Raw genomic sequence first — 16,677 nt, 5'->3', positions numbered from 1 at the left:
TTCCCTGGGACACTGTTTCTGCTTTACCTAAACCTGTGTATCCTGAATTGCATTTTTAGGACCTCAGACAAAACTCTTTGCTCTTTGTAGCCTCAATGGTAATTATTGTTCAACAATTGTAATAATTGTCATCATCAGGATAATAGAAAATGAAAAAAGTTAAACATATGGCTCATTTAGAAAAGTTCATAATTGAGTACTACAATATGATACACCCTTATTCTGAGTGGACAGACCACATTCTCTTTTTCTCTTAGTCCCAGAGGACTGTTATGAGTTTCAGATGAAAGGTATGGAGGAAAGAAAAAGCATCATATTATTTTTGTTCTTATGGTTGTTCCATGATTCCTACACTTTCAGGATTCCTCTCAAATTGCAGCAGATACTTTACCCACACCCACTTTTCCACTGCTTCTTTCTTCCTCTGCCACGAGCTCAGGGAAGGTGGTTCTTCTTTAGCCTTAGATAGTGAGCCTTGAGTAATCACTCATCATTGTTGTCTCACTGGCACTGTTAAATCATTGGTTTAGTTATGTCACATAATTCTGGCCAACAGAATCTACCTTCTATCTATGAAGGCAGATCTGTTTGAGGGCTTCCTGTAGGTTTTCTTTGCACTTAAAAAGGATTTACTATAAGGAAATTCCTTTCTAACTCTGGACATTGTGATAAGACAATGTTTGGAATTATGGAAGCCATCTTTGATGGGGCCAGTTGAAGAGGAAAAGTCAATTCATTCAGGCAGGTAGGATGAAATGAGAAGAAATACCTGGTTTCTTTATAAAATCACAGCATCAATGGATGCTTTAACCGAGCTTCTCCCATATTCCTTGATATGAAAAATGATAAACCCATTGCATCTAAGCTGCTTTTAATGATTTCTATTGTTTGCAGTCATAAGAATCTTAACTCATATGAAAGGATAATTTTTCTTATCATTGATAAACTATTCCCAATGTCTATATCTCTCATCTTTCTAGTTCTGAAATTAATTATGTATAAGCCTTTTTTTATTTTTTTATTTTCATTTTTTTGTCTTTTGAGGGCTGCACCCACAGCAATGGAGGTTCTCAGGCTAGGGGTCTAATCCGAGCTGTAGCCACTGGCCTATGCCACAGCCACAGCAATGAGGGATCCAAGTCTCGTCTGTGATCTACACCAGAACTCACAGCAACACCAGCTCCTTAACCCACTGAGCGAAGTCAGGGATCAAACCCCAACCTCATGGTTCCTAGTCGGATTTGTTTCCACTGTGCCACGATGGGAACGCCCAGCCTGTTTTTTACATTAACTTTTTTCACTAGTCATGTACTTTATATTTAGGAAAACTTAACTTGATGCTGAACATAACTAAACTTTTATACAATGCACAAATTCTTTCATGGATACAAGCTTTACCATTCACTTATCACATGAGTCATTGCAGAATTATACTCCTTAATTTTAGAAGATATCTATATTTAAATAATTCCCATTTTGTCTATTAATCTATTTGTAGTAACTTAACTTTAGAAATGCCAATGTTAAAATTTGATAATCTACTCTCATCCTTAATAAGACATTTTGCAAAACAAAAAAGCCCCCCAAAAATTTTATATTTAACAAAAATCCTTAAGTTTATCATAGACATTTTTTTTCTTATTAAAATTTCAGAGAAGGTGAATAGCTGAGCATCGTATTATAAATAGATCTACATACAGAAAATTATATTTGAATTACTTTTCCATTTAAGTTACTGAGTCATAAACTGGTGCAAACTAAATTAATATTATTCTGATTCCCTGTGTATAACTTGTACTTTAAAAAACCTAGTTCCTCATATGTACAGAATATGTCAAAATTTCCGTAGATTCAAAAACCTAGTGAATCACTCTCCAGCATACCTGTGTATCCTGATTCAAGTTACATAGATGATACCACCACTACTTTATTAAAATATCAACAGAAAATGGGGGAAAATCCTTTTAATTTGGAAAATTTTGCTATGAAATTTCTGATACATAAAAGCTCATTACAATTTGCATTGATTTGTCTTTTATTTATATATTAAAAATACATCACAAAAGATATCCTCCAACTGAAAAACATCTCTAAGCAAAAATTCTAACATCATAGGCTATAAGTACTTTTTTATTATTGTTACATATATTGTAAGGGAAGAATTATATTGGTCATTATAAGACAATCCCTCCCCAAAATCACTGTAACAATTAGTTTCATTACAGTTACTATGGGGAAATATAATTTAATTCAGACTTTTATATCCACATACAAAATATTTTCCCTAGTCTTCTCTTAGAAACATATTTTTGAAACTCTTTTATAAAGTTTTAATTATCATTTTGGCTGTTAAAAATAAAGTTATGTCAACCTTTAAGGATAAGCTGGGGTATTTAAAATAACATGTTTAGAAAATTGAACCATATTTTTAATTGCCAGCATTATGCTTTGTTCCTGGTAGAATCATCTTCGTTTCTTCTTTTAACACCCCAATTATAAACCTTGGCCATATTGACTTCTGTGGTAGTAAATTGATCTTGAAAAAAGTCAGTCTTCCTCAAGAAAATCAAGATTCTTTGTGGCAGTCTTATTGATAAATTCTCTTCCAACAATGCCACCAACCACAGACACACTTTATTGATAGGAGGAACTGAAGCTTTGCAATACAGTTCATCTGCCAGTAAGAATCTGGTCTCCAGTGAATTGATGGACTCTCTTTTTTTATCTCTGCATCTATTTTAGAAGTTCTAAAGTCTGCTTTATTTCAGGAATATGACCTTTTATCCTCCTTTGCTTTTGAGCAGGTTTGAATTTCATAAATTTATACTTCTTCTGGTACTGTTCATCCAGCTTCTTTAGTGCTGTAATTGGATTCTCATTACCAGGCTGTTTCATGAAGAAATCTACATCTTCCACCAAAACAAACCTCAGGAATCCCTAGGTGGAGCTGCCACCCATTCCCTGTGGCCACTTCTCCCAAATTGTCTTTAGTGGCTACCATCTAGGGGAAGCGGGCATGTGACTAATTGCCTCTGGAGCTGCCAGCCACTGGGGGACTCTTGGAGATATTTTTACTTGAATATGTTTTGAGGAAACCATAAGAAAAATGAAAAGATGACTTATGCAGTGGGAGAAAATAGTTGCAAATGATGCCACCAACAAGGGCTTGGTTTCCAAAATATATCACAACTTCCTAGCCACAGCAATCATACAAACAAAAGAAATAAAAGGTATCCAAACTGGAAAAGAAGAGGTAAAACTGTTACTGTATGCAGATGACAGGCTACTATATATCTGGAATATACGTCACAAATGAAACTTCCCACAGGAGAAAATCATGGACTTGCAGAATAGACCTGTGGTTGCCAAGGGGGAGGGAGTGGGATGGATTAGGAATTTGGGGTTAATAGATGTAAACTATTGCCTTTGGAATGGATAAGCAAAGAGATCCTGCTGTAGAGCACTGGGAACTATGTCTGGTAACTTGTGATGGAGCATGATAATGTGAGAAAAAAGAATGTATACATGTATGTGTAACTGGGTCACCTTGCTGTACAGTAGAAAATATGTAAACCAGCTATAATGGAAAAAATAAAAATCATTATAAAAGAAAAAAGAAAACCCTAAGGACTCAACACAAAAACAACTTTCACTGATCAACAAATTCAGCAAAGTAGCAGGATATAAGATTAACATTCAGAAATCAGTCATGTATCTTTATACTAACAAAGAAATATTAGAAAAGGAATTAAAAAATACTTTTTAAAATTGCACCCCAAAAAATCAAATACCTGGGAATAAAACTGACCAAGGACGTGAAAGACTTATATGCTGAGAACTATAAAACATTCACCAAGGAAATTAAAGAGGATTCAAAGAAATGGAAAATATTCCATGCTCCTGGGTTCAAAAAAATAATATTGTAAAAATGTCCATGCTACTCAAAGCTATCTACAGGTTCAATGCAATCCCTATCAACTTACCCATGACATTTTTCACAGAACTAGAACAAACAACCCAAAAGTTTATATGGAACCACAAAAGACCCAGAATTGCCAAAGCAATTCTGAAGAACAAAAACCAAGCAGAAGGCATCACTCTCCCAGACTTCAGGCAATGTTACAAAACCACAGTCATCAGAACAGTGTGGTACTGGTACCAAAATAGACATACAGACCAATGGAACAGAATAGAGAACCCAGAAATAAACCCAGACACCTATGGTCAATTAATCTTTGACAAAGGAGGCAAGGACATTAAATGGGAAAAAGACAGTCTTTTCAGCAAGTATTGCTGGGAAGCCTGGACAGCTGCATGCAAATCAATGAAACTAGAACATACCCTCACACCATGCACAAAAATAAACTCAAAATACCTTAAAGACATAAACGTAAAACAATACGCCATCAAACTCCTGGAAGAGAACATAGGCAGAACATTCTCTGACATCAACCTTACAAATGTTTTCTCAGGTCAGTCTCCCAAAGCAACAGAAATAAAAGCAAAAATAAACCAATGGGACCTAATCAAACTGACAAGTTTTGCACAGCAAAGGAAACCAAAAAGGAAACAATAAGACAACTTAGAGAGTGGGAGAAAATAGTTTCAAATGATGCAACTGACAAGGGCTTAATCTCTCAAATATGCAAACGATTTATACAACTCAACAGCAAAATTGACAGAACACTTTAAATTAGCTTTGATGGAAAAAAAATCATTAAAAAAAGAAGTGAATAGAACCCAAATACAGATATAGATATAGATCTAGATATAGGTATATAGATAGAGACAACTCATAAAACTCAATAGCAAAAAAACCCCACAACCCAATGGAAAGATGGGCAGAAAACCTAAATAGCCATTTCTCCAAAGAAGACATATTGATGGTGAGTGGACACATAAAAAAATGTTCAACATCACTAATTAATAGAAAAATACAAATCAAAACTAAAAGGAGGTACCACCTCACACTGGTCAGAACGGCCATCATTAGTAAGTCTACCAATAATGAATGCTAGAGAGGGTGTGGAGAAAAGGGAACTCTCCTACACTGTTGGTGAGAATATTAATTGGTACAGCCATTATGGAGAACAGTATGAAGGTTCCTTGAAAAACTAAATATAGTTCTACCATATGATCCTTCAATCTCACTCTTGGGCATATATCTGAATAAGACTTTCATTGAAACATGCTCCCCTATGTTCACTGTAAAACTATTCACAATAGCCAAGACATGGAAACAACTTAAATGTCCGTCGACAGATGAATAGATTAAGAAGATGTGATATACACACACACACACACACACACACTGGAATACTACTAAGCCATAAAAAGAACAAAATAAAGCAATGTGCAACAACATGGATGGAACTAGAGACCCTCAGACTGTGGAGTGAGAAAGAGAAAGACAAACAACAAGTGATATCACTTATATCTGGAATCTAATATATCACACAAAGGAACCTATTTACAGAAAAGAAACAAACTCATGGACATGGAGACCAGACTTGTGCTTGTCAAGGGAGGGAGAGAGGAGGAGGGAGTGGTATGGACTGGGAGTTTGGGGTTATTAGATGCAAACTATTGCATTTGGAGTGGGTGAGAAATGAGATCCTGCTCTATAGTACTGGGAACTATATCTAATCACTTGTGATGGAATGTGATGGAAGGTAATGTGAAAAAAAGAATGTGTGTATATATATATGTATATATGTATGTATATGTATAACTGGGTCACTTTGCTGTACAAAAGAAATTGATAGAACATTATAAATCAACTATAATAAAAAATAAAATAAAATAAAATAAAATATTGAGCCTGACCAAATTTCAGTGATTGCATTTTTAAATACAAAATAATTGTATAGCGGCCTAAAGAGTACCCGTCGCATAATTGGAATTTGTACGTCTGGTATCCAAATGTACATTCTATGACTAAAGTCTTAACAAAACTTCTAAGTTAGCAATAAATGAGTGAACTGGATCAACTTTCCATTTTATTTAATAACTAACATGATATTAAAAAAGATGGCTGTATCTTCAAATTTTATTTATTTATTTATTTATTTATTTATTTATTTTTGTCTTTCTTTTTAGGGCCGCATCTGTGGCATATGGAGGTTCCCAGACTAGGGGTCAAATCGGAGATGTAACCACTGGCCTGCGCCACAGCTACAGCAATGCGGGATCCAAGCTGTGTCTGCCACCCATACCATGGCTCACAGCAATCCCGGATCCTTAACCCATTGAGCAAGGCCAGGGATCAAACCTGTGTGGATACTACTTGGGCTCATTAACCACTGAGCCATGATGGGAACTCCCCTGAAAGTTTATTTGTTTAACTTTGATCATATATTGTTCATCTTACGGCTCTTTTCCCTTTCTGATTTCCCTCCCTGGATAGATCCCTAAGTGATCAGAACTGATCTGAAAGTGGAGAGAACTCCATCAAAATATCATAACTTATGTACATTTCTGAGGAAACTTGCATAACTGAGAACTATCAAACAGATTAATTTATCTTGATCTCCCAGGTAATTTGCTGTTGAGATAAAACATAAAACATTAAATTCCCGGTCAAAATAATACAGCTTCATTCAAAAGCACTGACTAATATTTAGGAAGAACATAAGAGCCTCCAAAATTCTCGAATGGCATGATGACACATTTAAAACAAAAACCAAAATAAAATTCATTTGTTAATAGTAATGCACAGGTTTATAATTTTCCTCTATTCAAGAGAGACATTAAGACTAATTCAAATGACATTTATATTTTTAAAGACAGAATAAATGTATTTCCATGCTAACTTCATGCCAACTTCATTGGTTTTAATAATGGTTATAACATCTCTTTTTTTTATCTAGAAAACAGGGATTTTCTGTATCTGGATACAATTGAATCTTGAATATAATTTCTGTGTTAAAAACTCTTAATAGTTTTCTCTATGCAAAATGGACTTTGGATATAATTATCCAAATACGTGAAATCCTCACGACACTTTCAGTTATGTTCATGTTTCAGAGACACATTCTTGGAGGCTTAGTCGGGGAACTTCAACTTCATACTTCTTTGTGAATAGGTATTCGTTCATTCAATAAGCAATGTTTGATCTTCTCTGTATCAAGGGATGCAATAGCCACTATTTTTGTGTGGGGGGGGAATACTGTCAGCTCAGAGTTACTTCTCAGTCAAAATTTTGCAGATAAATCACAAGAGATTGAAAATGTTTTGAACAGTAAATGCTAAAGTGCACAAGAACTGCCTGGAGGAACCACAGATGAGTTTATTTAACAGGTAACATTTGATGTGATAGATATGAAGGAGTTTGCCAGGTGGGGAGTCTGGCGCCTTCTAGACTGAAGAAATAACATTTTAATGACAAAATGTAGATTCTCTATGTCAGGCTTCACACCTCTGTATTGTTGCACAATATGTACCTTTCGTTAGCTAATCTGTCTGGTATTTTTCTCTTTCTATTTCAAAGCTTACCTGTATCATTCTTGGGCTTCTACCCCAACCTTCACCTCTTTGGCTACATCATAAAACTTGTTTGATAGCTTTATTGCAGCTCTTATCACATGTAACTAGTGTTTGGGTATTTATTCTCATACTATAACACTTGTCTCTATTAATTAAGCACCTAAGATAGAGCCTGAATTATAGGAGAAACTTGGTCTCTATGTGCAGAGAAAAGATGGGAAATGGGTGTCCCCTGGATAGATACAGGGTAAACCTAGAAGAGAAAATCTTTCTCTAAAGCAAGTGTGAAAAGTTCAGTATCCATTCACTTTAAATAAGAAAGAAAGTAGTACCAAAACTGTCCCACACAATGCTCTTTTTTCTCAATTAGAAGGCACATTCATTGCCTTAATGTAAAAGGGACATGAGCTGAGGCAGTGGAATAATGAATGACAGAGTGAGAACTGCTGAGCAGAAACTCATGTTTAGCTCAAGTAGGAAACATCAATTACCTGTAATACTCTTCTACATGATTAGATATTTTACTCTATTAATGCATGATAATCAACTCATCCAAATAGTTAATGAGAGCTTATATGTTAATAAAATATTTTACAGAGTATATCAGTTATATATTACATAAATATTTTTTTAAAAATTTGGTGCCTTAAAAACATAAGCACTCAATTTCCCACAATTTCTGTAGGGTCAGGAAGTGGGACTGACCTAACTGAGTGACCCTGATTCAGCTCTCTCATGTTTGGGCTGGAGGAATCATTTTCAGGATGGCTCAACCTATGTAGCATTGCCAAGAGGCTCAGTTCCTCACCACCTGCTCCACTCTCCTCAGAGAACTTGATTGTCCTCCCAACAGGGCAATTAATCCCCCCAGAGTGGGCTAGGGGAGAGAGGGAGAGAGGAAGAGGGAGGGGAGGAGGGAGAAAGAGAGAGAGCAGGACTCTGCAGTTTCTTTTATGATCTGATCTAATAAATCATAAACCATCATTTCCACTTTAAAGAAATTATTGGAACCAAGTTATTAAAGCCTGTTCACACTCAAAAATATTTTTCATACTTTTGAATGAAAGTGCCACAATTTTGCAAGCATATTTTCAATCACTACACAAGGCAGAAAGCTTTACCATTACAGAGATCATATTCTACTTGAGTATGGTGAAAAATCAAGAAATGAACTCTATAAACAAGGTAATTTCAGACTGTTTTAAGTCTTGTGAAAGCAGTGAATAAGTGTCTGTGATACTGGGGATCTAGGAGATGTGAGTCTAAACAGATTGAAACCGAGTCTCCCTAAAACCAAGTTCCTCTGCCAAGTTTATGGTTAACCTCTCTATCCAGACATTATTTCTTTTCTTGTCCAATACATGTTGTCTTCTGCAATAAAACTTTCTCTGCTCCAAATTCTGATGTTTCAGTTTGTTTGGCCTCACTATGTGTCTGGCACACAAACTTGGGTTCAGTAACAAGACTGGATATCGGGAGACTATTCTGTGAAGGTCAAGTATGACTAAGAGATGAGGAGAGAAAGAAGCCACATGAAAGACCTGTGAAAGAACTTTCCAGCGAAAGAAGCTTTCCCATCCAAGGAATGGCAGAAGTGAGTTAGGCAGTTTGAGGAACAGAACAAAAGCCATACTACTGAACATGGTAAATGACTCCAGTTGGGGCAGAAGAGGTAGGAAAAGACAAGATACTACAGATCTTTTTTGTTTTTGCTGCTGAGGATGGGAATCTTGATTTGATTATTCAATGAGAGAACATTGAAGCATTTACATAGGAGGATAAAATAATTGATATTTTAAAAAACCAAAGTAGGAGGAAAAATCACATAAATCTATAAAACTCCATTTAGAATAAAGTGAAAACATTTCTATAGAATTATGTGCAAAGTACAGTGGTATGCATCATCTCACTTGGGTTTTAGCTCGAGAAAGAGAGGAGAAGTGGTCAAGGAAGATACAGTAACTGTAAATATATTGAATCATCAAAAAGTATGGGATAGCTGTTCATTATGCATGCACTGTTTTAATGTGGATCATATTTAAAACAAATTTGTTCAATAAAGGTCTCATATTTATCTTCTTGGATATTTAATCATATATCTAACTCTATAACTTGCTACTTTGATATATTATGTTCACATCCAATAGGAATATCTAAAATCATAGCAGCCATAATAATTGTCCTTTTCTTACATGTACAGAATTATACACTAAGTTTTAGCAAGAATTAAAACTCATGTACCCACAATCTTGAAAAATCTCAGAAAGCATATTCCAAGGGCAAATTTGACACCTTAGAAATATCAAGCATATGTGTTAATTCTGGAATTTAGAGCTGCAAGCTATAATAAAAGCAAACATGCGAAAATGCAAAGTGTAAATGCAACATACATATGCAACTTTTTTTTTTTTTTTTTTTTTTTTTTGGCTAAAAGTGAGGCTTCTGGAAGTTCTGTGGTGGGACTGAACTTGTGCCACAGCTGCAACCAGACACAGCAGTGACAATACCAGATCCTCAACCTGCTGTACCACCAAGGAATGCCCATGTGTAAATTTTTGTTTGTTTTGCTTTAGTTTTCATGGGCCTCCTGCAGCATATCTAAATTCCTAAGCTGGGGGTGAATCGGAGCTACAGCTGCTAGCCACAGCCACAGTCACAGCCACAGCAATGCAAGATCTGAGCAGCATCTCGACCTATACCACAGGTCACAGCAATGCCAGATTCTTAACCAACTGAGCAAGGCCAGGGACTGAAGCTGTATCCTCATGGTACCTAGTCAAGTTCATTACCTCTGAGTAGTGATGGGAACTCCCTCCCACATGAGACTTTTAAAAAATATTTTGAAACAATAATGGAGCCCTGTCTCACTATCAACTTGGAAATTCTTTTTTTTTCCTTCTTTCTTTCTTTCCCTCACCCTGTTTCTCCCTCCCTACACCCCTCCCTTCCTTCCCTCTCTCCTTCTTTCCTTTTCTCCTTCCCTCCTTTTCATCTTTTCCTTCCCTCCTTTTCATCTTTTTTTTTTTTTTTGCTTATTTCCTCACCCTTTCATTCTTTCATTTCCTTGTCTCCATCTTATTCCAAAATGCATTTAAGGTAGATTTCAAAAGTTCACTTAAAATATGAAAATATGGAGTTCCCGACGTGGCTCAGTGGTTAACAAATCCGAGTAGGAACCATGATGTTGTTGGTTTGATCCCTGGTCTCACTCAGTAGGTTAAGGATCTGGTGAGCTGTGGTGTAGGTCCCAGATGCAGCTTGGAGCCTGCATTGCTGTGGCTCTGGCGTAGGCTGGTGGCTACAGCTCTGATTAGACCCCTAGCCTGGGAACTTCGATATGCCATGGGTGCAGTCCTAGAAAAGGCAAAAAGATTAAAAAAAAATACATGAAAACATTTCAAAAGAAGTAATTTAACATAGATTTTCCCACTCAATAAATGTTTATTTGGGAACTATCTTCTTCCAGGTGTTTTGCTAGTTGACTGGTGCTAATATAGTGAACAGAATTGAACAGATTCCTTATAAACACTGCAGGCTAGTGGCAGAACAAAAATTAGTTAATCATCCTAATTAATGTCTAATATCATATGGATATAATGGTTCTTAAGGCAAGGGACCATGTATGTGACAGTATATAAGAAAGGAATATGAGCATTCTCATAGGTTATTGGCTTTATCGTAGAGAAAACACTTAAACTAAGATGTGAAAAAGACTGATATATTAGGTGAAGAGAGATGGTAACAGTATATGAGCAGACTCATAGGTTATTAGCTTTATTGCAAAGGAAATACTCTAAGATGTGAAAAAGACTAAGATATAGTAGGTCAAGAGAGATGGTAACAATAGCTCCCAATCAGTGATACAAACCCTGTGCTACTGGAAGAGATGAGTGGGGGGTTGAGGGATGGATTACAAGGGAAAAACAAGAATAATTTGAGGAATTAAAGAACACTACAGGCAGATTAGAGAGGAAAATACACCATTTTATGGGATAAGTCTGGAGTGACTGCACAAAAACACCTTTAGGAATATTGGGGGGGGGGTCTTGCTCATTATTTTCCTTTATTTAAAGTGCTGGGAGTTTCTGTTGTGGCACAACAGAAAGGAATCCAACTAGAATTCATGAGGATGCAGGTTTGATCCCCAGCCTCATTTGGTGGGTCAAAGATCGAGTGCTACCGTCAGCTGTGATGGAAGTTGCAGATGAGGCTCAGATCCTGAGTTGCTGTAGCTGTGGCTGTGGCTGCAGCTACACCTTGGATTCAGTCCCTAGCTTGGGAATTTCCATATGCCACTGTGCGGCCATAAAAAGCAAAAATAAAAAAAAAAAGAAAAGTGCTAAAACAATTGAGGAACATACACACAAGTATATGAAAGCCTGACTTTATAGCTAAATGAATAATAGGGGAGCACAGCTTGAACCAGATTTCTGCTTGTTACAATTAAATATGCCCTGGTACATCAGAATGTGAACTGATTTAAAAATAGGATTATTACAGATATAGCTAGTTAAAAATGAAGTACAGAAATAAGGTAGGCTCTTAATCCACTATTATTGGGAGATCTTATTAACAACAACAAAAGATAGAGACAAAGAGAAGAAAATGGCATATGGAGACACAGAGACACACAGAAAGAACATCATCCAAGGCAGAGATTGGATGGAGCTACAACCACAGAGCTCCAAGAATCAATGACCACTACTAGAAGTTAGAAAGAAGTGACAAGGAATTCTCTTGTACAGGACTCAGGAGTATGGCCTTGCCAATACCTTGATTCCAGCTTTCTAGCCTCCAGAACTTTGAGGCAATACATTTCTGTTATTTTAAACCACACATATTGTGGTCCTTTTACAACAGCCCTAGGAAAGTAATACGCTGTACTTTCCTGTAAAGTCTCCACCTTGGGATTCCCCTTGAGGGGAGACTTACATGTATTCATTTGTGGGACAAAGAAAGTGTGCAGAAAATATACATTCTATGTCTCTTTTTATGTGTTTCCAATCAGATAAATACGCCATCCTTGGTGAAGAGCAAGGGAAGGAGAATGAAGGAAGCTTAGAAACCACCTTCTCATCTGCCAAGAGGTTGGACGTTTCTCTTTTATGGCTTCAGCTACTAATGAAGAGAGGCTGGAAATAGTTTCTCTTTGGCCTGTAATCCTGAAGGATTTTGTGGTTTTATATAAGGCAATTAGAGAAATTTGAATATTTGTGTGTGTGTATGTTTTGTCTTGTTTTGTTTTGGCAGAAGTTATAATGCAGAAGCACACAATTAAATTTTCAATTTGAAAAGATTATTTGCCTGCAGTGATCTGAATGCATTAGAGAGAACCCAGAGGGAACATGGATAACTCTCAGAGCTTTAAAAAAGAGCTGCTAAGAACTTGTCCTAAGATGATTTTACTGGAAATGAAATAGTTTAAGAGAGATTTAAATGTGAAAACCTTCACAATTTGATGACAGATTGAATATGAGACTAGATGGGAGGTATGAGATATGGTAAACCAGTAAGTGTGGAAATTTCAGCAAAAAAAGAAAATTAAACGTGGTAAAGACAACAAAAAAGCAAAACAACAAAAACAGGAAACAGAATGAGGTTAATTACACATAGATTGCATGGCCCATGACTTTTGCTAGATATGAGCTATATTATTACCTCTGAGGTATCTAGAAAACCACACAAAGAAGGAATCTACATAATTTCTTCTAAAGTGAATCACTTGTTTAAAAGAAGCATAAAAATTCCTGATACCGAGACCCTAACATTTTCACCATGGTTCTCTAAAGAATGCTTTATACTTCAATAAATAACCTCCTCACTAAAACTTTAGCTTCATCAGCAAGAAGCTTAGGCTCAGTTCAAAAGAAGGATAAAACCTTAAACTATGACAACGTGTAATTTTTTTGGTAATGTTCTAGAAATCCCACAAAAGCATTTACTCTCTTAATGAAGTGTTCAGTTGCTGTGGATTGGAAGTGATAGTTCTGACAAGAGAATGGAATATAACTCTACTGTGTAGTTAAGGGACTTACCAGACAGCTGAGCTGGATATAACACTGACATTCATTTATGAAAGTTGAGATGTGTAATAAGAATAGTGTTTTAGTAGAAGAATGTTCTACCACTGTTCAGAAAGTTTCTAAAATAACATTCTTGTCTGATGAAAGATCTTAGTTTAAAAAAAAAAAAAAAGTGGTTCTTCTTCAGGATAGAGACAGACAGAAAATGATGGAGGCCTGGAGGTTCTATGTATGGTAAAACCATATAAATAAATAAGGCAACTTTTGTATAAATTTTTTTTAAAAAGTAATTATCAGGAAAAGTGGCGAACAATGTAGTCATGACTTCCTTGAAAAAGTACAAATATAACTAATATTTTTGATGGTTTGAATTATTAACCGAATCTAGATATATAATTATTTTCCAAGAAGAATCTTATTTTCTGGTAATGAAATGAGAAACTGCATAATTTGCTTTACAACGCATATGGCTCTGTTTCATTGAGTAACATCCCTATTAGTTGCATGGATTTGGTTTGTTTTATTCTAATGCTTATTACAAATTTATAATACTGTAATATCTATTAAAGTAGACAAATATATTTTCAAAACTACCTAAATATATTTTTAAAACTACCTATATAAGAAATTTGGATGTGTCACATACGTTTCTTTTAGTTGTAACTAAAGACTCATGTAAGAATAGGTTAAATAAAAGATCATTGTTTTTTCATATAGTGAAGTCCAGAGGAAAGGTCATTCCACAGTAAGTTCTTTCAGGGCTCAATGGTGTTCTAGCACTTTCCATCTTTCTTTCTTGCCATATTCAGCCAGTCCTACCAGTGAGGTCTCTGTAAATGCAAAAAGATTTCCACAATTCCAGGCATCACATGAGAAGCAGCATCATCCAATACTGTACTGAGCTTTTTATTTTTCTCATCTGTCTCTTTTGTCTAGCAAGGAAAATGTCTCTAAGAAGCAAGATTTCTTTCATCTCATTGGTTATGAGTACGACACTTATGTATGCTTAAACCAATCAATAGCTAGAGTAATAAGACTTTTATGATTGGCTTAGAACATTCATCATTCATTCCAGGGCCTTGAGGTAAGTTAGGGTTATAACCATATCTTCTGAGATCCCGATTGCCTGTCAGAATACTACCCAAATGAAATTAATGTCTTTCCAGTGAGAAATAATAGTGGCAGACAGAGTGCCTATTGTGTAGGCAACCAGAATGGCTGTCACAATGCATGAAAGCATTCATTATAAGATATGAGACAGAATGACATATTGAGGATTTCATGTACGTTTTATTTTATGTGTTTCCATGGTAGGGGGAAGAATTAATCCATGATTGCTGGCGAGAAGAGAGGAAGAGACTGAATCCTAAGGAGGGAATAAATAGATGAACTATTATTCTAGGAGAGTAGCCAGGCACTTGAAAAAAAAAAAAACTAAACAAGCTCTCTGTGATTGCTATTGTTGTTGCTGTTGTTTTGCAATAAGGAAATAGGTTTCTTGCTGATAGGAGGTCAAACTCCAATGTGAAGGGGCAGAATGCACTCTGTGTGTTTCCAGGAGTTGTTAGAAGTTGCCAAAACCCTAAAATGAATCCTGAAAGATTAAGGAAAAGGACAAGGGAAAGGACAAGATTTCATTAAGGCTTGACCTCTGGGACTTTTAAGTTCTTCTCCAGGATGTAAAACCCTTAAAGAGAAGTGATTCCAGTCTAACTTGTTTTACATTAAATGATTTATTTTCATAAAAATTCACTCAAAATTAGTTAGTGCATAATACACATTGTTGAGATATGTGCTGGCATGGTGTAATTACTAATAGCTCATTTTTTTTCTCTTAAAATCATCCCAATTTGGGAAATAAATTTTATGGTCACCTAGTAAAAACATGGAAGATATTCAGATGCCTGGTAACTAAAACCAAGACAACTATTTGCTGTGTTGTCAGTCAAAAATTTAGCTTAGGCCAAACAAATTCTGTACCCTAACAAAAGACTGAACGAGAGTCATGAGTGTCTTGTAGTCTGCTCCACTGGGCAGAAAGGAAGTTGAGGGCAAGCCATCATAGTCTTTTTCCTTTGATAATGCCACTTACTATGGATTAGACAAGGATACTAATCATTAGTGCCTCTCATGGACCAGATCCTTCCTTCCATCACTTAGGAGTAAGATGTCCTCAGGTAGGTTTCATATTCCATTCTCTTGACAACCTCATCAAACTTTGGATCTATAACTCTAATCTGTGGTAATTTGATTTATGTATTGAATAACATTTCTCTGTTGAGCTTCAATCTGGATAACAAAATGCTATGGAATCTAAATAACCAATTTACTATTGGATCCCTCAACCTGGATATCTTTTATTAAATCATTCATTCTGGTTGTTAGAAGAAATCAATTTCTTTCAATTGTACCACAGTGCTCCCACATTTTGCGGCCACCATCTTTTAGAATATGCAAATAATTGTATTTTTCTCCACCTTTGAAAATCATTCTGGTGGCAATTTAGAATTTAGATTATTAGGTATTTCCAATATGATAGAATCTGTCTTCTCTGAAACAGAAGGGTTATCTGCCAAAGAGTAAATAAGGTTAAGAGTTGGTTAAAAGGCTTAAACAAAGTGGCATGTGTTTGGAAAAACTGGTGACAAAAGTGGGAGAGTGAATTGATCAAAAATAAGTAAAAGAATTTCAGAAGAGAACCAGTTCTGTTATAAATTTAGTAATAATAAACTATTTTGCAAATACTTTTTTTCTAGCAACGCTACTCTTCCTGGAGTAGAAGCGATCCAGAGAGATCCTGATATAGATTTTAAGTGAGTTGTTTTCAAGCAAATATGATGGAATCAGGAGACGGGACTTTGAGAGAACTAACAGAGAGAGTAATTTAAGTGATTCATAGTATTGGGCTCTGGAGAAGGTAGTTTGTTCAAAAGAAGAAGAAAGACTAAACCTGAATATGGGGAGGAATCAAAGACATTCTTCCTTTAGAATAAGTTGATGGGTATGAGAAAATTGGACTGAGAGGAGACTGTTGTTAGTTATCAGAATATGGACATGAAAAAAATAAAATAACAGATCTAAGAAAATCACTGAAGAGTGGGGATAAACTTTATTATTATTTGCTGTGTTGACAGAACTAAGATTGTTCTTAACTTGCGATCTTAGTTAG

General features: G+C 35.7%; 1 pseudogene; it reads right to left on the bottom strand.

Annotated features, from left to right (window-relative positions):
* LOC100514443 lies at window positions 2,442-3,001 on the bottom strand (annotated as a pseudogene).

Source organism: Sus scrofa, chromosome 1 (genome assembly GCF_000003025.6).
Source record: "Sus scrofa isolate TJ Tabasco breed Duroc chromosome 1, Sscrofa11.1, whole genome shotgun sequence".
Classification (NCBI taxonomy): Eukaryota; Metazoa; Chordata; class Mammalia; order Artiodactyla; family Suidae; genus Sus; species Sus scrofa.
This window is presented reverse-complemented; position numbering and strand designations above follow the sequence as displayed.